Source organism: Corvus kubaryi, unplaced genomic scaffold (assembly GCF_017639235.1).
Source record: "Corvus kubaryi isolate FWS band 111438036 unplaced genomic scaffold, C.kubaryi_AGA036_p1.0 63461, whole genome shotgun sequence".
In the NCBI taxonomy this organism is placed as follows: Eukaryota; Metazoa; Chordata; class Aves; order Passeriformes; family Corvidae; genus Corvus; species Corvus kubaryi.
The window spans coordinates 1-22,785 of NW_024581515.1; the positions used below are offsets into that span (position 1 = coordinate 1).

A 22,785-nucleotide genomic window follows, 5' to 3' on the forward strand; every position below is an offset into this window, starting at 1 on the left:
ACCTACTGCCCTCAGCCCTCAGTGACGCCATCAGGCCCCAGAGCCACCCAGGCCTTCGAACAGCAGAACCAGCTCTTTTTATGTCCCTGAAACAAGTTTTTTCAAGTTCTTTTTATCCAAAAATAGGCATTTTATGTTCCTGATCATCCTGGAGTCTGAAGAAGTCAACAATATGTGTGGGTCTCCCATATACCAGCATTTGCTCACTGCGTTTGGACTGACATTTTCAGTGTTCTTTTTTTTCTTAAAACAAAAATCCTAATTGAAAGCCCCACAGAGAAGCTGTAAAGTTAAATTTAGGACAAAGGTAGCTGCTTCTGCAGGTCGGTTTTCAAATCCATGGCTTGAAATGTGACTGACAGACTGACACACCCTGACAGGAAAAGAGCTCCTTTGGAAGGACTTCTAAAAATCAGTGATTTTATAATTGATCTGAGCTTCAGGAAATGGGAAGACAAAGATGCTTTGCTGGTTTTCCACACATTTACAGGCCATGTTTCTGAAAATTAGTTTGTCATGAAAATTTCTCCTAAGGGCAGCATTTAGGGATAAGTTTAAGTCCCACAGAGATTTCAGCAATACTGAAGGCTGAGTACAGATTTAAATGCTGCTAAAAGGGTTGGTTTTTCTGACAGGCTTTCAAAATCCACTGTTTGGGGAATATGCATTTCAAAAGGGGTTCACACCCCTAGGCTGTCCCAATGTCGCCAGCAATAATAAAGTGCGGGTATGCAGGCATTTCCAAACCACAAATTTCCTAAATTTTTTCTTAGCTGAAGTTTGCTCATGTCTTTTTGTCTGAAATCTTCTTTCCAATACTCATTTTAACTGAAGTTAGTAGATTAGCATATTTTATCAACTACTGGAGCTCCACCTTTGACTGCAATTAGGTTTGGATCAGGTCCTGAAAAAAAAAGGACAGGCTATTTCAATAACTTAATTTTTTCATGTCTTAAAAGTAATACATAACAGTGATTTAAATGTATATTCAACCACCTTTTTATATTATTATTCTAAACAGAAAACCTGTTTTTCTTTGTTTTCAAGAGAAATCACTAAGTCTGAAGAATTTGCTTAAAGAAATCAAAACTGCCCTTAAAAACAATGTCCTTGTATCTGGGGATTATTTTATTGTCTTTTTTTTTTCCCTTCGGCATTTCTTTCAACACTGACTGAAAACCCACCTCTACTTTCAAAACTTTTATTTTCAAAAGTTTCCCCATTTAATCAACACGTATGTTTTCTCCAAAGCCTTTCAGAAAACTCTGTAACAACTGGAACTTGAATTCAAAATGAAATACAAAAGCTATGCAGGAAAGGGGAGAACAGGTGGGGAAGAAAATAAGCCCTGACAAAATGCAAGTTCTTTCAGCTGCTGCTTTAACACAACAAACAAGGCGTTACTTTTCCCAGTGCCCAAAGGAATGTTTCAGGACTGCTGCAGCCTCAAGCACACCCTGCTGCTGCTGGAGAACTGTTTTTAAATCCTGGTGCATTGTTGGAGGGTCGTAGCAGTACCACAGCCATGCTGAATGTGTTCAACAAACGTGACTGTTCCAGAGGCAGCAAGGTGCATAGTGCACTCTATTTTTGATAGTTTAACAGAGGGGAAAAGCCACAAGGAACGGCAGCAACAAAAGGTGACATCACTGTACCCGTGTTACCAGGAGTATGCTTGAGCCCGTGGATCACTGAGAATGGTGATCACCTTGGCCTTGGGGGCAAGAGGATGTGCTCATTTGGGAGCTTTCCCAGAGCAGAAATAACTGGCCCTTTTCTCAAAGATGAAATGCCTTGCTGCATCGACTGGAATGGCAAAAAATTCCAGGGACCTGGACAAGTGTGAAAGAGAAATATGGATTAAAAAGCAGAGCTATTCTAATCCCCAAACTATTAACTATAAATATTTTATTTATTATATGTAGGCTATATCTCCAGGATGTATTTATATGCCTGTAAATGATGAACGTAACTGAAATTAGGTGTAAGGATATAAAACCACCAGGGCTGTGTTTATAGATAAAGCTTCAGTCAAATATAAGTTACTGGTGGTGTGACTATTTTATAGCACAGTAAGGTGAAAAGTAGATATCCAGGTTTCCACTCCAGTGCTAGGCTTCCTCCCAGAAGAGCCCAAAGTAATCAATTTATTTATCAGAGAAAAAAATACCTGAAATTTTACTATTTCCTTCATATTGATTCCTGCTCACTGATGAGCCTTACAGGGCCTGATTTACACCACATTCAGTTAATATTATCAATTCATTTATGGCCTACACCCAGAGCAGCTCATGACTTCCCATATGGACAGTGACAGAAGCAGTGATAAAGTGAGATATTTATGAAGCTCCGGTACTAATTATTGGAGACTTGGCTGGCTCAAAGCTGCCTTTTATCTGCAGGGTAGTGCAAAAAGACAAGTCTAATCAGTGAAGCTTCAAAACTCAAGTTAGGGGTTCCAATCACAATCTAAGTCTGCTTTTCCCAGACCAAAAAAAAGGGGGGAAAAAAGAAATATAGGTACATGAAGGCCTGCTGTTCCTAAGTAAGAAGGATCTTTGGATGCTGCAATGGTTTGCTTTGTTTACTTAGGAATTCCTCCTTCCTGCTTGACTTCTGACAAGAAACTGCTGTTGAGGCGCTTCCTTTGATTGGAATTCTCAAGCTAATCCCAGCTCCATTTTGTCTTATGTTTGTCATGAAATAAACACTACTGATATCTGAAACAGAGCCACAGACAGCTGTGCTAATTATACTAAACCAGCACCTTTATTTAATCACCCTTTTTATCATTATTAGCTAAACAGTAAATTGAGTATTTACACAACATATTAAAAAAATGCAGATTACACATATCTCAAAAAAATCTGTACCTGTCTGGAAACTATTGCAACCTATGAAGTGTGCAGCTGATAAAAAATGCAGTTAAGGTAGCCTGATGGTCTGAATGGACCATCTATGTCAAAATTCTGCTCCTAATTAACATGGATAAAATCTTAAGTTTCTAATTTGTATCTTTATCTCATTTACAGGAGTGGAATATTTTAATCTTGGAAGTACTGAACTGGGTGTTGAATATCATACATTATCTAAGAGAGGCTTTATCACAACATAAGTTTTAGAGTAAATTTGGCTTATTCTTACCAAAACATGCACACTACTGAAGAAATTCCTTGTCCAGTAATCCAAAAAAGGCTGATAACTTTGTATCTCCATGTCTTTGGCACACCTTGTGTAAAAAGAGGGTAAGAATGCTTCCCAGGGACATTTCTGTTGTCACCTAATCAGACACACGAGGCACGTTTCCAGAAGGGTTTCCTTGATGTGATAATAATAAGGGAAATCAGGGGTTATAATGCATTGCATCTCACTATTGTTCTTTTTATTGCGTCCCATTTAATGGCTTTATTTCTCTTCACACTGTTATCTTAGTGCTTCACTAAGATACAGTATGAACTCTGGATTTAATGAATAATTTAATTAATATTCCCTTTGCCTTTTCACCGGATTGTTAAGAGAAATATAAATACAAGATCTAGGAGTTGATCTTGAGATACCAGAACGAGGCCACTTCCTGAGCAAAGCATTCCTCATTGCCTTTTGTTTTATTCTTTTGCTCATTTAATTATTTGCACTCCCTTTTGTGCATTTCAACCTCCCGTAAAATTACTGTACACTTAGGATGTTTTCTCCAGAATAAATTAACATTGCCAAAATCCAAGTGGGGATAAATTAAGTACGCCCTCGAACTGCTAATATCAGCTATTTCCTGATTTTTGAGGCACTGACTGTTGATATGGGTTTAATTGAATCCATTTGGATAATATGTATATTCTTGTACATAGACACACTTTTCTCAATTACCTTAATATGTGTTATACCAACTATGACTATGTCTGCAGGGAATATATATTACTAAAGTTGTTATTTAATAATTAATCAGATATTAATCACAGTTTTTTGTGTTTCCAGCCAGCTCAGGCATTAATGTTTTTTCAATATTTACCAAGAAATTACATTTTTATGTAGAAATTATTTTTTTTTTCCAGTAGAAAAAGGTGTTGAAAGTGTATACAGACACAAGGCCTTTATTTCACACCATTCTACTCAGTAATTCTCTCTTCTTCTTTATTTTTGCATTGCATAAAATCTGTTGGTTTGGATGAGCACTTTCAAGAATATATATATGTATGTGTGTATATATATATATATATATATCTGGCTTAGAACATACAACTTTCATCCTCAAAATCTATCTATGTTTTCATTTCAGAGTAGAATTCACATTTGCTATTTTAAATGGCAGCTTCTATTTTTAGGCATCCAATTTGCTTTAAATCACTTTAACCCCCCTACCTTAGAAGTGGGGTTTTTTCCCCTGTTCTTCCTCTCTTCACCATAAGTTTTAGAATTTCTTTGCTTTCACCAGACCCAGCTTGTCTAGACAGCTACAGTAAATGCTGGCTTGGTTATCCTGGTGCTGTGCCTCACTGAAAATAGGCATACTTAGTGAACTGGAATGGGAGGAGATCAATAAAACACCTCTCTGTGTTGGTAGCTAAGTACCCATATCCTGTGCTTGTGTGCTGCACAAAAAGCAGCACTGTAAAAGCTGGAAATAACCTTCCAATTGTCTCAAACAGACATTAATCACTTGTTTAATATTATCATTTGTACTTGATGTAAGACCAGCCAAGACCCAGCGCACAGCCAAGAAACAGAGAAAGATGGATGCACATTATAAATATTAGCTAACACATTTTTAGGCTATAAACTCACTTTGTATCCCTCTCTTCCTGAAGGATTTATTCTCCAACTTAATAACTGTATGCATCCTGTCCCATAATGGTTCTCCTTTCAGACAGCTACTTTCTCACCTCATGATATCTCTTCCCAAGCTTCTTCCTGTAGGACACCAAGCTGAATCTCATCCAGAACAATGCTATGTGCCCATAATGGCAACAGTATTTCACACTATTTTTGAAAGTCCACTGAAACAGCTAATTAATCTCTTTTTTTTTTCCTGAAAATTTCAGGGGCATACAAAATTATGTGGTGAAATAGGGATCACAGTGAAAACCACGGTGAAAACAGGTATTGTGTCTGGAGCTGACCTTTTTGGTAAATAAATTACAAGGAAACAATCATGCTTCCAAGGCTGGTGGCATTACACTGCTGTTCCCATATGCCCCTGCAGAGTCAGCTTTTTGCACAGTAGGAACGAGAAGGAACAAGAATACCTAAGATTTTTTTTATCCTTTTCAACCTGAGTTTTCATTTTGCTTTGCCCCTTTCTGCTTACTTCTTTGTTTCTTCATTTGCAATTCTCACATTTTAGCTTGTATCTGAATTCTCCAAAGGCCTTCCATAGGACACGAAGGAAGTCAAGCCTAAATTCTCCTTCTCTAAATAACAGAAAGCTCTTGATGATTTCTGTTCCCAAACCTTAGCACCATTGGAGAACAATTTTATTCGTAAACAATAGAACCTTTTCTTCCTAAATACATGGGATCGACCAAAACTGTTACTTTGTTTACATTTTACCTTCATTGCTTCTCAGTACAACATAAAATAAATTTTCCTGAATCTTGTAATCAGAGAATTTAATACATCTGCATTAAAAATTTATAAAGGAGTACATTCATTCACGAGTTTCACATGGTCTTCTTCTGTCTCCCTTGATCTTCTGATACACGAGAAGTATACAAGTATGAACTCCAGAAACTGAGAAACAGCTGTCCCTTTACACGTAACAAATGCTATCTAATGCTTCTCAGGTTCCTAAATGAGAAACTTGGTTTGGAGTTTCTCAGTAAGATGAAATACACGTCTCTGTCACGTCCAGACTTCAAGCAGGCAGGAGATTTTCTCATTTGGACTTATCACATTTGGAAGCGTATGCTCTGCTGAAAATGGATGAGGTTTAAGATCCCAAGCCAGTTCTAGTTTGAAGGTCACTGCCCACATTTATCACCTCTTAAAGGCCTTCCCAGAATCCATAAAAGAAAGGCTTTTCTAGATGCTTCCTGAGAGGAACCCAGTAAATTAAAACTTGGTACAAGTCAGCAGCTTCCCAGATGGCTTATCATCATATTTAAATCATTGCAGCAAGCCTCTCTTTTCCCTCGGAAGGCAAAACAGTGGAATGGAACAGGATGAAGAATCTAAGTATATGTTGAAATTTTTTGGGTGTGTGTGTTGAGATTTTACTAAGAAACAAACATTTAACTTGACTCATAATTGGGGAACTTGCTGAAGTGTGCTATTAATCATCTTCTCCTGCTAAGCCTGCTTTCCTGAAGCACGGCCTGAGGACAAACCACAAACCCCTTAGACAAAACACTGGGAGTGCAAAAGAACTGCTCCAAATGAATCATTCAAATAAATATCCAGCTTGAGAGCTAAATTTGAAAGTTCACTTATATCCTGTAAATATATGCATTTTCAGATATAACAGAGGTGTCTTTTCAAACAAGACGTGTGTGCATAAAGCAGTAACTGCAGAGCACAGCGCACTAATACACTCTATGAAGTCAAAGCTAACAAGTTATAAAGAGACTGAAACTTCTTATTCTCTATCCCACAAGCCTGAAGGAATAAGATGCATTCAGTTTACTTTATTAAGAAAGGATATTAAACCAATCAATCCAGGAACTAGCACGTCTGTGAATCAAAAATAAGCATTGCTTCTGCATGTTGCAACACTCTAGATGTCCTTTAAATTAACTTCTAAATCACAGAAGTACCCTATCTTGAATCTGGTCTCCAGAGCACAGCTGTATGAAACATTCGAGGCAGCTTTTAAGTAAAACTTGCACATAAGGAAGAACAAATGGTATCCAACTGTATTTTGACACAAGCCACTTTCTCTGCATCAGGTTTGCTCTGAAGAATCACAGTGGAGCACAAAAGGATGCATCACAAACTCCCAGCACACTGACTGACTGGAAACTACATTTTGAAAGACTGGCCACTATATCCACTAAACTTTTCTTACTCCTACCTGGACTTCTTTAATTTCCTGCGGTTTTCTTTTAGAAGAATGATAGTCTTCAGAGAGAACAGACTACAAAGGTATGTGAAAGGAGCAGGGCTACAATAAATCCCGAGGAGAAATTTCCTGTGGAAGAGCACTAAGCAGTAGGACATGAAAGACGGGCAGCTTCTCAGATGCTGCACAAACCTGGAATTTTTTAGACCAGACAAAACACCCACAAAAATGGATTAGATGAGAAGTAATAAAGGCAGAGATAATACAGATGCAAAAACATGGCTATTAAGCCTCTTTTGCTCTGAATCACTGGCAAAGAAGAACTTGTTTGTGGTATTCTGGTTTTGACTTCTCTTGAGACACTTCCCATTCGTTAATTCAGAAATCTCACAGCTGTCACCAGGAGGGACAAGTGTGCCTCTCCATGTGACACAGAGACACCTTGCCACCCAGACAAGCTGTGCTGAGGGTCTCAGCACCTGCTTTGCCTTCCGTGGAAGCTGGGCCTCTGCTGGAGCTCACCGAGCTGTGCTTCTGTGGGTATCCTGTTACAGCCATCCTGGGCAGGAGGATTAAACAGAGCTTCAGCAGGGCTCCCCCAACATGTAAGTCACCAAAAGGAACAATCTTCCCGAGGGGATGTATGGCTGGGACACAGCACCCCTCGTGCTCCAGGCACTTGAGCAAGGCGGTGCAATTATGCTCTGTCCCACTCTCAAAGCTCATCTAAGCCTCGTGCTACTGCAGCAAAGCAGACTTGAGCCTATTGATTACATACCTATTTATGTTATGAAGGTACTTTACTATACAAAGTCTTTTTAAAAAAGAAATCCTACTTCTCTATGGAAAAAAAAAAATCTGTTTAATATGTTTTAATCTAAGTAAAATGGCCAGTTTGAGAAAAAGTAAGTGATATGTCTAATAAAATCATAAAATGCAATTTTAAGCTACAGGGAGCTGAGTAAAACGTGGCATAGGAGCCTTCATTTTTTATTATAGTTCATTAATCTTGTTAATGACTTATTGAATATCATTGTAAAAATTGATCCCAGTGGCTACATTGTTGTCTGCTTTAGCAACCTCTTCCAACAGCCGCGTTGAACTGAAGGAGCATTTCTTTAATCCATTCCGTGCAGCTTTGCAGGGAACACTGCAGCAGATGTGCTTTATGGCTGGGCATGATTTAAAAGCTTTCACATTGTTCTGAACTGTGCAGGAACATCTATTTTTCCCTTTTTACATGGATAAGAGGAGTGTATGTACACTCAGAGTAAGTTACCTATGAATGCAAACCATCAGCTTTGCTTTCTCTGGTTTGCTGTCCTGAGTTAGGCTGAAATTCTATTTTTAATGGAGAATATTTCAATAAATCTTACATGTAACAAGACAATTTCCATCCCAAGCTTAAGAAGTATAAGCACACACCCTATTTGAAGAAGGGATTCCAGCAAGACAGACCCAATAAATCTGATTTTAAATGAAGCAGAAAAAGCTGACCAAGGACTACTGCCTGGTAATGCTTTTGTTGCCCAACTTGTCATACATGCATTTGTTCCTTTTCAATACATTTACTGAATAGCAAAAGTGAACACACCCTTCATTTATAATTCCTTGTTTAAATGAAACTTTGACATATTTAGGGATAACCTGGATACAGCTAAACACAAATGAAAGGTCATAGTACATATTAAAATTAATTACTTCAAGCCTTCTTTCTAAGTGAAGAAGCAGCAGTTGACAGTATCATTAAATACTACCAATACTATCTTTTATCAACTCACAGTTTTAGGACAAACAAAAAGGAGAACAATTTTTCCCTAAAAAGGGACAGAATTTTTAATAAAGACAAAACCAAACTACTCCAGATAATATATCACTACAGGAAATACACTATTAACTATCATAATGGATTTAATTCCAGTAATGACTAGATTAGTAGCACTGTTGCTTTATATTAAAAAAAAAGAGATGTATTTATTAAAACTGGAATCTATATTCTATGAAATGTGATTCTTTTATTAAGCAAGGCATTAGTCTTTTTAGCTTTGTCATACCAACTATGAAGTAGCCTTTTATGCAAAGTCTTTGGATTTTTCTAAATCCTCCAAGCTGATTCCCATTCCCTCAGTGGGTCAAAGTCTTCTCTGAATTAGTGGACTTTACCCTGACATGTTGCAGAAAATGAAGCAAGAAATCACCTCCATCTAATTTCTCTCCCACTTTTCTCATTCATACTCTCATTCATCGTGTTCCATGGGCACCCAAAATTTAAATTACAATAGATGGCAATTAATAATTGAAACATCCAGTCACATTTAATAAGAAATTAACTTCTGTTTTATCTCAGAGTTTTCTGCCTCGCTGCTGCAGTTCTGTAGGACATGTTCCCAATGCTCTTTTTGCTTATGGAAGTCAAGAATCCTGACAAAATGTTGAAGTCAGTGATACGGCTGCTAGAGCAGTTCCCTGGAAAGTATGCCATGCCAACTGATTTGCAGATGATCCAACCAGCAGAAATAAATACACTAATTCATTTTAGATCTATAGGAATGAGTCAAATGTTTGCCAGAGTAGCCTAAGCAGATACGATGGAAACAAGCAAAAGCTGCACACCTGTTGCAATTGTTTGCCAGGGAGGATTCACATTTCACTAAAATACCACATTTTATGTTCTTGAGATTAATCCTTTTACTCTTTGGCTGGAACCCCGATGCTGCTCCCATTTAGTGGACAGCACATTTAATCATATTTTATATGGCTCATAAAGCAGATGAAGTCTCTCCTATGTATGTCACCAAGTCCTGTGTTGCCACAGCTCCCTGTACTAGAGATGGAAGGTGCTTTGGAGGAAGAGCATTTTCCAAGCGGCCAAAAGGTTCAGTCTGCGGCGCGTGGCAAACCTTGCTCTCCTCCGGCTTCCTGGCAGGAATGATCCCAGTGCTGTAAGAGGGGAGCTCGTTTGGTTTACATTGTTGCACTGTGCAAACCCTCTGCACAAGTTACTGGTTTAATCTCTGGTGTTTCAGGTGGCAGGATCAGTCTCCTCAGAGAAAATGGGAATGGTTGCAGCGCTGCCACTTTCATTTCTCGCTTGCACAAGCCAGGCTGTCCCTAGGGTTTAGCAGCACTGTCACTCAGGGGACCATGCACTTTGTTTTCCAGATCCTTCTCTGCTGAACATGGAAAGCACACTACTTATTTACAAAATGAAGAAGCTCTGAGAAGTTTAGAAATGTTCTTACATGTATTTTCTTTCCTTTACAATTAGCTTTGCTTCTAGCTGGATATCTTTTTACTGAAAGTAGATGACCTCTTACCTCTTCGTGCCCTTCCACTTTAAATTCTGTATTATCTTCCAAATTTGTACATGGTTCCACCTGTGTTTCTGCCATGTCCAGCAGATCTCATCACCTCACCCAACAGTCCTCAAGGAATTGCAAGCTCCCCTTTCACACCACGTTGAACTAATGCCACTAAGCATTCCTCATTTTCAAAAGACCAAAAGCTCCTAAAAATATTTTGCTACTATTGAAAAGCAAGTTTCTGGCATTTCACATTTCTTCCAGATTAAGGAAAACCACTGTAGCTCCACTGAGCTAATGGGATCTGCTCACATCTAACTCGATGACACAGTGGGCACTCGTTTTTGTATTAATCTCCCACTGTACTATTCTTTGTGCAATTCCCCCAGGGACAGTGGAGATGAAGAGGATGCTGACAGTCCTAACTAAATTCTAGCCAGAAAGTGCAGGAAATGGACTGCTTTTACACTGGGGCTACAGATCACCTTCCACTTAGTGCAGGAAGCTGTGACACGTCGGACTTCTCTGTGCTAACCTTCACCTCAGAGGAGCAATTCAGCTCTGCCTTACTGTCAAAGTGTGTAAAAAATGCTCATCTGTCCCAAGGGACTCACCCGGATCTCTGCAGAAACCACTGCCAAAGCAGGTGAGATATGGAACTGTCACAGCTCTGCTGGTGCCCCTGAGTCACTGCAGAGACAGAAATATTTGCACAGCTTTAACAACACAACGAGGGAAAAAAGGGGGCGGGGGGAAGACACAAATGGAAGATCTAAAAGCCCACCTAGAAAAGACACCAATACCTTTCATATAATGGTAGTTGCAGCAAATTAGTTTATAACCAAAGGGAAAAGCAGCATAAACCCTTCACACATGTACAACAAGACATTCAAACCCTTTGAATCATCAAAAGGTAAGGAACACTTGCTCAGAGCTCTGGTCCTGAGCCAAGAGCATGTTTGTTTGTATCAGTAACAAAACAGAAGTTATTAATTGGGGCTGCTCATGATGGTAACTGAGTTCATTTCTGTCCATATGTCAGGAGCAGAATTTGATTTTCCATGTCTGCCAGAGCCTTTTCTACTTCACTTATCCTACATCGGGCTGTGGGCGCAGAGTTATCAAAACAGAAAAGGGAACAGAGATGGAGAATAAATTGATTAGGGCAGACCTACAAGAGATTGTCACAGGAAGAACCAACTGGGAGAGGACAGGGATATTTCAAGAGGTGAACTCCACAGAAGAATGCAAATTTAAATGAATGTTTACTTTCCACAGTGTTTTGTGTCTTCAGGCAATTACTAGCAACACTCAGCAACCTTCCAAAAGAAGCAGACATTTAAGGAAGGAAAATACCAGCTAGAGCTCCTGTGGGTTACAGAGAGTAGCAGGCAATCTCAACCTCTGTGTGACAAGGGCCTAACTCATTATTTGCTGGGCTGGCAAGGAAATTCCAGCCTTCTTTCCCTGCATGTTTTAGTCCAACAGGCCAGGGACGAGAGAGATTTTTATTCCCTCTCTTCAGAAATGGCAGGCATGGCTGCCTGTCCTCAGCTGGATTAACTGCAGTTCTTGTGTATTTCTCAGACAGAGGGAATGGACACCAGCCTGGCTTTGGCCAGTGCTCTGCCCCCACCCCCTCTGCTGAAGAAAGCTCATTCCTGGACCTGTTCTAGCAAGAATCTCCAGTCTGGTTCCTTCATCAGGAACTTCAGAGCAACACACTAAGCTAAACTGCTACCAGTCTCCCAGAATCCTCATGTTCCCATCTTCACTAAAGATTAATCTAGAATTAATTCAATACTTTTCACAGCCATGCAAAAGAAGCATATTTTTCTTAATAAACGTGATTTAATAAAGAAATTAAAAAATAAGTCTTTGAATTACAACTTAGGTAGGATTTTCAATTAAAAAATAGCTATAAAAATAAAGACAAGGTTTGCCCCACTGCATTACAGTATCTCAAACCATTCTGATCCATAAATGTTTTAATCAAGATTCATCTACCAGACCTTTTTTCCACTGGATGATTCCATCATTGATTTGATACATGAAGCAATTTACATTAATAACCACAATATTACACCAATTATTTCTTTTATAATGAAAGCAGAAAAAAATCAAAACCTTGCCAGAAAACTGATATTGAAGGGTTTCTAAAGCCTCACATTTAAATAGCTTTAAAATAATTTAACTGTACATATTTGGTAGTGCAAATCTAATGGTTTCAGAGGACTTCTCACATTGTGTAAGGTAAGCCAGTATTTAGGAAGTCTAATCATAAAACATCCTTTCCCCCCCTGCATGATTAGGAATTGTGAGGATACTTCTCTTAGCTGGTAGGGAAAGAAATAAAAGAAGAAAAGAACATAAGCCACCACTTTCTTCTGCTTAATTTTGATGTCATAGCACTGTACAGCTTCCTGGACCACGTTCGGGGCTCCATTAAAATCTAATTCCTGTGAGCAAGTAAACCAAGGAAAAGTACACTGCAAAAACAGGGATCCAGCAGTGAAAACTTGCAAGGTAAAGGGAACAGCTAAAGCACAAGATGAAAAAAAAAAGTAAAAGAGAATGAATTAATTAACATTCTAAGGATTAATTTAGCCACAGAACATCTGCTTTCACATGTCCCTCTGATGAGATCCAACACGAGTGCTTGTGTTGGTTGGCTTTGAAGTTGTATTTTATTATCTAAGAGGTTCTGTGCACAGATTTTGATAGGGATTATGGATATCTTAGTGCCAGAGGGACCCCTGGGCCCCTTCTAACTTCTCTTAGCTCCTTTATTTCCACCTGAGTTGTATCCATACGGCATTCTCTATTCCTTGCTGAAAAGTTCTCCACTGGGCACAGTTACAGTTCATATTCTATTTTAAAACATTTAATGTTCCATCCCTCATCTGCTTTCTCCACAAAACAGGACATTGTAATTCTTTTTTCCTGTACATTCTGCTACGCAGCCAGCTAGTTACCTAAAAATGAGACCAAGCTCTTACCCATTTCTTTAATTCCTCTACATTTGCTATTCCCCTAATTTAATAGCTTGTTTTCTAAGAGCATCTTCCAAATTGTGTCCATACAGGCCCAAATAAGATCCCAGGGTTCTAACAATACAGAAACCACCTGCAGCACTGTAAGAAATACTTTTTAATCTGGAAAGTTTCTGAGTCCCCTTCTTGCCCTCCTGATTATAAATACAAAATAGAAACTATTTCAAAACCCAGGAGAATGTTCCTGGTGGATCTCTCTGTGGACAGTTTTCTGTTGAAGAATGCCCACGCAGAAATTTTTTAACACAGAAGATCTGAGAAATTCACACTGACCATGGTAATTAAAAAATTCAGACTCAGTGATCAGCAAAGATAATTCATGCACACACAGAGCTGTCCTTGTAAATTAAGAATCAGGCAAATTGGTGGCTCTCAGCAGTGGTGGCACTGATGGTTTTTAACTGCACCCATTATACATGGAACAGATTTCTCAGGCTTTCAGCACTGGCCTACCTGGACCCCTTTATGAATACAAAGTTATTTTCATTAATGAACTAAACTAATCCCACCACAGTTAATAAGTAGCTTGTTTTCCTACCTGCAGGTAACACAAACCTGCAGGTCATTAACTCCTTTCCCACTAGATAGTGTCATTAACACATGCAATAATGATGTTTTCCATTACTCTGTGTTACTTCACTGAGCATCAGAACTAAAAGATAAAGCATTGAATTGACAGCAAAGTCATTTCAGCTCACCGACCCCCAGCTAAACATTTATCAGTCTCTAACTTGGTCATCACATCAAAATAATTTCCCAGGAAAAAACCCTCTCAACTTGTTGACTGCTGAACAAATTGAACCAGGAAATAGCTTCTTGTATTTTTAAAGGAATAATTGATTCGGTGGCTCTGTGGTTGCTGGTCAATACAACAGTAATTGGAATCATCATGACTAATGCACAGATCATTTTACAGGCCTTTCTTATTTGCATGAACATCTCCTCAGCTCACCTCTGGTGTGCTAGGCCAGGATGTTTCCCCCACTCTTGGGGGAACTGGTTGTTAAGCTACACATGCAGTTCTTATTAGGCAGAGCAAACAATCCTATGTATGCTTTAGCTTATTAAAAGCATAATTTAGCTTGCTATTAAGGTACTATTTTGAGTGTGTCTGTCTGATTACATGGGCCCTCATAGTGAAAACAAAAATCTCTTTTTTCATCTTGTGTGTATTATCAGTCTCGACTGCCATTTTTATATCAAAAAAGAAGGATTTTCAAAATACTTTCCACCTTCTTCTTATTGCCCTTTTGGAAGTGCCAGCTTGGACCTCTGGCATCTCACTGCTCACTTTCGGAAAACCTGGAAAAACTGGCCAGTGTACTCTGTCCTTGTCAGAAAGAGACATTATCCCACCTCCTGCATAAATCATGTGTTCCTCCTGCATCTTCTGAAACTCTCATATTTATTAGCAGACAAATACTCTGTTCCTCAAGACTTTAATGCATTCCCTTGCCCTCAACTTGTACCTGCAAAGCAATTGTGATTCCAGTTGGGTCACTGTTAAATATGCTATTAATTACTTCAGGAAGACATTATACCATACTCAGAACAGACTGTAAACATTTTATGTCATTAGGTAATGCACTGAGGCTGTTTTTAATGCCAGAACAGCTCTATTTATATACTGTGTTGCATAATTAGCTACTAATGAGGCTCTAACTTCCACTGCTGTAAGGCCTAGATATCTGTTCCTCTTTCAATGAATTCATTTTTGCTGTCTCATTAACACACTAAAAAACCTGCAAATTGTATTTTAATTAAAAGCTAAACTACCTCTGTCTGGAGACACTAATGAACAGACACACTCCAAGGGAAACACAAGAACTTTGTCAGTCAAGAGGACAAATACCTTGCCAGAAGAGTAGCACAAAAAGATAACACAGCTCACTCTCTTATTTTCAAGGGCAGGCTCTCTCTACTTTCTCCCTTTTTTTTTCTCCTTAATTTTCTCCTTTTGTATCTTCAGCAAGGCTGCCTGCCCTCAGACTGACAAACTGCAAGCTAGACCCTAAGAAACAGCAAGACTGTCTCAGAATCATGAGGTGTGTGTGTATTTTGAGTCTTCCTGATGCTTGCTACTCCTGTCAAGTCTTCTGTGTCACGTTTTCGCTATAGCTGCAAGGGCTAAAAACACACCAGCATAAACTCATCTAACTACGTGACTTCACAACCATTGCAATAACATCATGAGCACTGACCACAGTGCTTCATTTCCTGACTTCTGCAGGCACTTCAAGCAATTAATCAAGCAACATTCTCAAATCCATCAAGTCATCAGGTTTGAATATACTGGGCAAGGAACAGCATCCCACTAATCTTATCAACACACACATACAAAGGCAATTGATTGTACAGCGTTCCAGTGGCAGAAACAGAGACTCAGGTTATTTTAAAAGACCTCAAGGCAACATAAAAATAAAATGGAAAATGACACTCAGAACTAATGTTCCAAACTGTATTAAAGCACTGTGAAAACATCCATCTGCAAGCAAATAACCCAGGAGCAGGAGAGAATAACTAACAATTAGCATCGGAGGTAAGGAAGCAGCACTTTTGAAACAATACAGGCAGTTCTAGAAACATTCAGGAAAAAGTTCCCATAAGCTCCTGCAATTAGTGACAGAAAAGGGACTGTATTATTCTCACTGGAAATTGCTGACAGAAGCTGTATCAGAGAAAGAGCAGAGGAAAGACCATCATGGAAAGATTTCTGGATTAACTTCTGCTTCCCTTGCAAACACGGGACTCGGAACTTGCCGTTCTGCCTCACTTCTTAGGATAACTGGAAGCTACCCTAGTAAATGACACCAGACCCCTGTACACAGCCAGGAGTTCTGCTTCTTGGTCTTAAATTCAGGTACTTCATTCCCATCTCCTTCATGTGAAGAGTTCCTTAATCTCTTATGAAGGGTTTTCCTAATATTAAACTAAGTGGTGGATATTAGGAAAGCTTAGCAGTCTATTCTCCCTGAAGATGAAAATCCAAAGTAAGCCAACTTAATTAAGAATTAATTCCCTTTAAATCACAGCCCAAATTTCTCTCGCTGATCAATTATTTGTGGCATGAGATGATTTACAGGACACAAGGGCAGATTAATTTAGGTGACAAAAGTGATTTCAACTCTCATCAGAGATATTCCATCCTGTTTTTTAAAAAATTCACCTTTTTAAGATAAGTTTTGGCCTGCTTACAAGTCTCTGTGTTTTGACTTTGATATTTCTTCACACAGAGCCCCAATGCCATTTTCATTCTATTACAACCCCTTCTCTCTTCCTAATTGAAGGGATAATTCTGAAAACTGTGCTTTAAAAGACTGTATCGCCTCCTTGGAATCTCTGAAAGTCTTCCGAGGCTGCAGGAAAAGTACTGGCTCCTTTTGAACACTTCACACCAGGGCTCTGAATATCAATAAAGTTCCAATGAATTAACACTGTTATTGCCCTTCAGTGGAATAACTCAACTGAAATGCTGGGGTTTTCTTCTGGCGAATGAAAGATTCTATCTATCTAAGCAGCTGAATACACAAAGATGGCTCCACAATTGCATGAGAACATTTTAACTTCTGTGTAGATACAAAAAATGCTGCTAGCAAGAATTTTCTTGCTATTTTCTAAGTCCGTGAGAGACTTTTCTCTCTCAGAAGAGGTAGCAGAGTTATGTAAACAACCAACCACCTGCAACCTTGAAAAGTCTTGTTTATGGTACAGCAGAAAAATATTTTGACAATGGATGTTTTAGGATTTTAGCCAATCACCCCAAGGGGTGGATGATCCTTTGTCCAATTAGACTATGAAGAAAAAAGTCTATAAAAGAGTTTGTAAAATAATTAAATCAATCAATCTTGCTGCACAATTCCTGCCTGCTGGATCTTCTCCCCTCCTCCTCCCCATGGCTGTGGGACATGGTGATATACCCTAGGGCTGCGGTAATATTTGGTGCTGCCCGACGTGATCTGCACTCTCTGACGTGTCCTGCACGCTGCGAGCCAAGCCGAATTCCTGTAGAGGTACGCTGTTCCCCTTCCCCCCGGGACCGGGAGGTCCGACAGGACTGAGAAATGGCGAACAGCGGCTCACAAACAGACGCTGTGGTAATAGCCTGGAAAGGTGTGTTCAGCATCATGCACACCTCCATTCCTGAAAACTCAGTTCGGGAATTATTAGATTGGGCTACCTTAAAAGGGATTTCCATGGACAGAGATACTGCCCTGGACTTTGCCTTATGGCAGGAACTTGGCTGTGCTGTCTGGCACGAACTCCCGTCTGGAGGCCCAGCAGCGTTAGAATTATACCAGACCAGGCGTTTGTTATTTATGCTGCTGACCGACCTTGACTGCGGCAGCAGAGCTGGCTCACCTATTTCGGTGGTGAGTGACAGAGGAATATCTGAGGGGGACCCCGCTGTCCGGGCTCCACAGGCAGAGCCTGTGCCGGCTCACCCTGCACACTCGCAGGACTCTGCGGCCCCCAGGGACCCCGCGCCAGCAGAGGCGGGGGGGGTCGGGGCAGCAGGAGGGCGCACAGCCTGCCTTGCTGCTCGGCTCAGCAGTGGCCACGGCTTATCCAGGGCCGCAAATTAGCGGCTTAGCAAATGGGACCCCCAGAGCGGCTCCTAGCCTGTTTGCCTACGTACCAGCGGAGCAAAAGCCGCCCAGATGTCTGTTCTTAGCCAGCGTAGCACCAGGCGTGACTGCACCAAGACTGCCTGGGTGTGGTCTGCTGCCCTCCTTGGCGCTGGACTGTTCTGCACTGCTGCAGAACCGAGCCATCGACCTTTTAATACAGCATCTGCCTTTGCTGACAGAGTTACCGAACATATCCCGGCAGCTGGGAGAACTGCTCGGCTTGCAAAAGCAGCTGCTGCAGATGCCAGATGCACCGGGCCTGTGCCTACCATGGGAGACGCAGCTCCGAAGCAGGAAGCGGCACAGCCAGCGGCAAACCTGGAAGTAGCGCTGCTGCAGGAAAACCCAGAAGTGGCCGTGGCTGCAGAGCGGCGGCTGGGGGCAGCAGTGCCGAGCACGGCTGGGGAGCAAGGGCCAGCGGTGGCCAGCGGGTGCTGAACACTGCCGTGGAGTAAGAGACAAGCTCAGCGCCAGGAGCGGCTGTAGCCCCGGAGATGGCTGCAGCAGCTCCAGTACCAGTTCGGTTGGGACCGGCCGAGACAGCATCCCGTAAAGAGGCTGCTGTTCAAACTGCAGCACAGCCAGCTGCAGTCTGTGCTGTCTGTTCTGCCTCTAGCCAACCTAGCCAAAGTGCCCCTCTCCGTCCATTTCTGTTCCCTCCCAGCACCTCAGAGTTGCCTTTGCCTGATGACTCATCATCGGAAAGTGAGGCAGATGAGGTTCTGGCCCCAGGTCGTCAGGCGGCTGTAGCTGCGTGGCGAAGGAAAAGGCTGCGCCGGTCTCGCCCCTGGACCTTTGAGGACTGCACGGTAACAGTGCATCCAACCCACTACAGGCGCTTCTTAGAGTCAGTTAAAATACGAGCATTGGAGGAGGGTGACTGGAGGTTATTGGAAACCTTTGGAATGCCAAATAGATTTGAGGATTCTGGAGGTAATTGGGAAGCTGCTACACTCCATCCACAGGCTGTGCCCAAAGTTCAGGATGGTAGTGACTCCCCAAAAGGGGAAATCCAAGCTTTCCCAGTGTATAAGGCTCTCCCAAATTCAGGCGAGCATGATAAGCATGAGGTGATTGCTTGGAAGGTTGCACAGGATCTGCAATCCAAGGTGGCACAATATAGGCTAGGTTCTGCTCAGGTTACGCAGATAATAAGGGTGATAAATACAGATTTGCTTGCCCCATTTGATATCAGACACTTAGGTCAAATTCTATTTCAACCTGTACAATTTACAGTTTTTGAGAAAACCTGGAGAAAGCTGGCTGCCAAGGCTGCATTAGCAAATATGCAGCTCCCTGCTGCTGATCCTAGACGGACAGCAGGAGTGGATGCTTTGATGGGGACTGGTCCCTTCTCTGATCCCAGTCTACAGGGTACCTTGTCCTCTAGCGTCCTGCAGCAAGCTCAACAGGTCGGCATGGCTGCCTTGTTGAAAACCATAGAGCTGTCTGCGCCCAGAAAGCGATATACTGAAATAGTTCAAGGGAAATCAGAGTCATTCCTCTCCTTTGTAGAGAAAGTCGCTGCTTCTCTCGAGAAGCAGCTTTAGGATGACGGGTTAAGACAGTTGTTGTTAAGGCAGTTAGTGAGAGATAATGCAAACGAGGAGTGCAGAAAAATCATAGATGCCTTACCAGGGGATCCTGAGGTAACAGACATGGTCGAAGCCTGCGCTAAGGTGGGATCTGGGAACCAGAGAAGGTCTGCTTTGGCTGCGTTCCTGCAGCCTGTTCGCACATCTGGTCATGAACCAAAGCAACCCAAACAGGCGAAAAAACAGAAGCGGCCTAAGCCGAGCCAAAAAGAGAACACACCGATCCCCCAGTGCAAGAGGTGTGGCAGGCCAGGGCATTGCTCGGGCTACTGTAGATCCCAGACTCATGCCAATGGTCAGCCTTTGTCGGGAAACTTCTGCCGGGGTGCAAGGAGGGGGAATTGCTCTCCGATGCAGTCGCTCCCCCAGAGAGTGGCACAGGCACAGGCCTACCCAGCCACCCTAGAGACGGCACCCAGGGATCAGACGGCACCCACGGATCAGACGGGTTTGACGTCCACACCGCAGCCGCAGTCGTCTTAGACTCTAGCGGCATTTATAAGGTTCCCTTGGATGCATATGGACCCTTAGCCCAGGGATCCAGTGCGATGCTGGTGGGAAAACCTGACGCTGGCCATCAAGGAATCTTAGTGCCCTCAGGAGTTATTGATGCTGACTTTAAAGGCCAGATTTGCGCTATGGTCTCCACGCAAAAACCCCCCGTAACTATTCCTGAAAAGACCTGCCTTGCTAAATTAGTGCCTTTTAAGTCTTGTGTCCCCAGGATAGAACAACAAACTCACAAAGATAACGGCGGTGGATCTACAGGACTTCCGCAGGCCTTCTGGACTGCAGACATCTCTGACCAAAGGCCACAGATGACATGTACCCTGATCCTGCCAAACGCCCGTCCGCCCCGGACTCAGCTTCGAGGTTTGATTGATACAGGTGCTGATGTAACTATCATCTCCTTCTCTGCATGGCCTCCCTCATGGCCTTTAGCCCCGGTGGGATCGGCCATCGCAGGATTAGGAGGAACCACACAGAGCTATTGAAGTGAACGGCCTGTGGTGGTGAAGGATTCAGAGGGGCACACAGCTACAATTAGGCCTTATGTTACCGCTACTTCCCTTAACCTTTGGGGACGGGACGTGTTGGCACCTTGGGGTGTACGGATTGGGACAAATTTTTAGCAGGGTCACTGTGCGTAAGGGCGCACAGTATCCTACACTGCCTTTGCGGTGGTTGATTAACACACCAATCCGAGTCAGACTCTGCTGAGTTAGTTGAATTAAGGGCTGTTATCATGGCTTTTCAATGATTCTCACAGGAACCTTTGAATTTGGTTACTGAAGCCAACTAGCAAAAGCTTTGTATACAATTAATCACCTTACAGTACCACAAAATTCAAATAATCCTGTTATTCTGAATCATTTTCTCTCATTGCAGTCTGCAGGTGAGACACAACTGCCCGGGCAGAAGTCTGGGTACAGAATTTACTCACTAACCAGTGGGAAGGCCCTCATGAGCTTATTGTTTGGGGTCGTGGGTATGCTTGCGTTTCCACAGATACTGGGGTACGGTGGCTACCTTAAAAATGTGTTCACCCTGACCTATGGCACCAGAGGCAGAACAGGCAACCTCCAAATGATGGCCAGAACGCCAACCATCCAAATGGTGACCAGAATGTAGATCATCAGCCTAATGACTCTTCTGATGATGACCAGGATGTCAACCATCAGGCGGATGGTCCTTCCACCAGCAGAGACTGAATTTTAAATTTCTTGTTATGGAGTCAGATAGTTAAAGCCTTAAGGAGATATTTAGAATTAATAACTGATGTAGATTTCTATTTAGGATTAATAATAGAGTTGTTATCAAACAAAAAGGGGTAATTGTAGATACAAAAATGCTGCTAGTGAGGATTTTCTTGCTATTTTCTAAGTCCGTGAGAGACTTTTCTCTCTCAGAAGAGGTAGAAGAGTTGTGTAAACAACCAACCACCTGCAACCTTGAAAAGTCTTGTTTATGGTACAGCAGAAAAATATTTTGACAATGGATGTTTTAGGATTTTAGCCAATCACCCCAAGGGGTGGATGATCCTTTGTCCAATTAGACTATGAAGAAAAAAGTCTATAAAAGAGTTTGTAAAATAATTAAATCAATCAATCTTGCTGCACAATTCCTGCCTGCTGGATCTTCTCCCCTCCTCCTCCCTATGGCTGCGGGACATGGTGATATACCCTAGGGCCTAGGGCCTGTGGTAATATTTCCAGATACTACTTTTTAAATCTCTTTATTTGAGCTTCTGGATCCTACAGTCAGAGGTAGTAGCAGCAGTTTACTTAGTATTTTACTAATTCATTTACTAATTACTAATTAATTAGTATTTTACTAATACCTTCCTTTTTTTAAGAATTAAGTCTTTATGACAAAAAGCAAATAATAAAAACAAAACCTTTTTTCTCACAATCAACTACGAAGGCTGAGCAAATAGAATTAGAGCAGCAAGTACTCTTTAGGAAAAAAACTTTAAAAAGTATTTTAATGTATTCCAGATATCAGTAGAATAGGATATGAGACAGAGAGTAGTCTTCAGCCCAGACTTATGGAGAAGAAAGAGCCATTTAAGAGGATCTATGGCTTTACTCTTCGAATATTCTCTTGAATTATGTACCATATTGCACAAATCTGATCTATTACAAAAGCAACAAAACTGCTTTAGGAAGCATTTCCCTCTCTCTTGTTGATGAGGATTATCTGTTTATAAATTACAGGATGAGTAGCTGACACATTTTATCAAGGGCTTCTCGTAAATCCCAAGGAATCTGGTTCAATATACTACCGGACGATGATCTTTAAACGCTCAGGAGAGTTTTCATTTCAAACATATGTGTGTTTTAATGAGTCACAGAAACAATGATGCAAGCAGGATACACTGTGTGTGAGGAAGAGCAGTTCGAAGAGCAACAGCTGCATGAAAGCATGGTTAGAAAAACTAGAAAACATTTGAAATATGGAATAAAATTGGCAATATAAGCTAGGGCTCTGCATCCATATTTAGGTCATCAGTAAGTCTATCCAATGTCGATAAAGGAATACAAATTGTTCTGAAATTAGCTGCAATGCAGCAGTTGAACCACAGTTTTCCACTCTGTGCTCCAGAGACTCTTTGATGTCCATGGATTGCTCTGCGAGTCCATGAAAGGCTTTGCTTATAAAAACAGGCATTATTTGTCAAGAGACCTGAACTGGCTACACAGAACTCTTCAAGGA

At 41.3% G+C, this 22,785-nt stretch overlaps 1 long non-coding RNA gene across 2 annotated transcripts; it reads right to left on the bottom strand.

Moving 5' to 3' along the window:
- Positions 1-801: 801 nt before the first annotated feature.
- Positions 802-11,006, bottom strand: LOC121672628. Of its 2 annotated transcripts, none has more exons than XR_006018908.1 (3): positions 10,908-11,006; positions 1,656-1,832; positions 802-904 (listed from the first exon to the last, which is right to left on the bottom strand). It is a non-coding gene; the product is annotated as an uncharacterized LOC121672628 (long non-coding RNA). The 2 variants fall into 2 exon arrangements; XR_006018907.1 differs by lacking the exon at positions 10,908-11,006 and adding an exon at positions 3,145-3,343.
- Between the last annotated feature and the right edge of the window lie 11,779 nt (positions 11,007-22,785).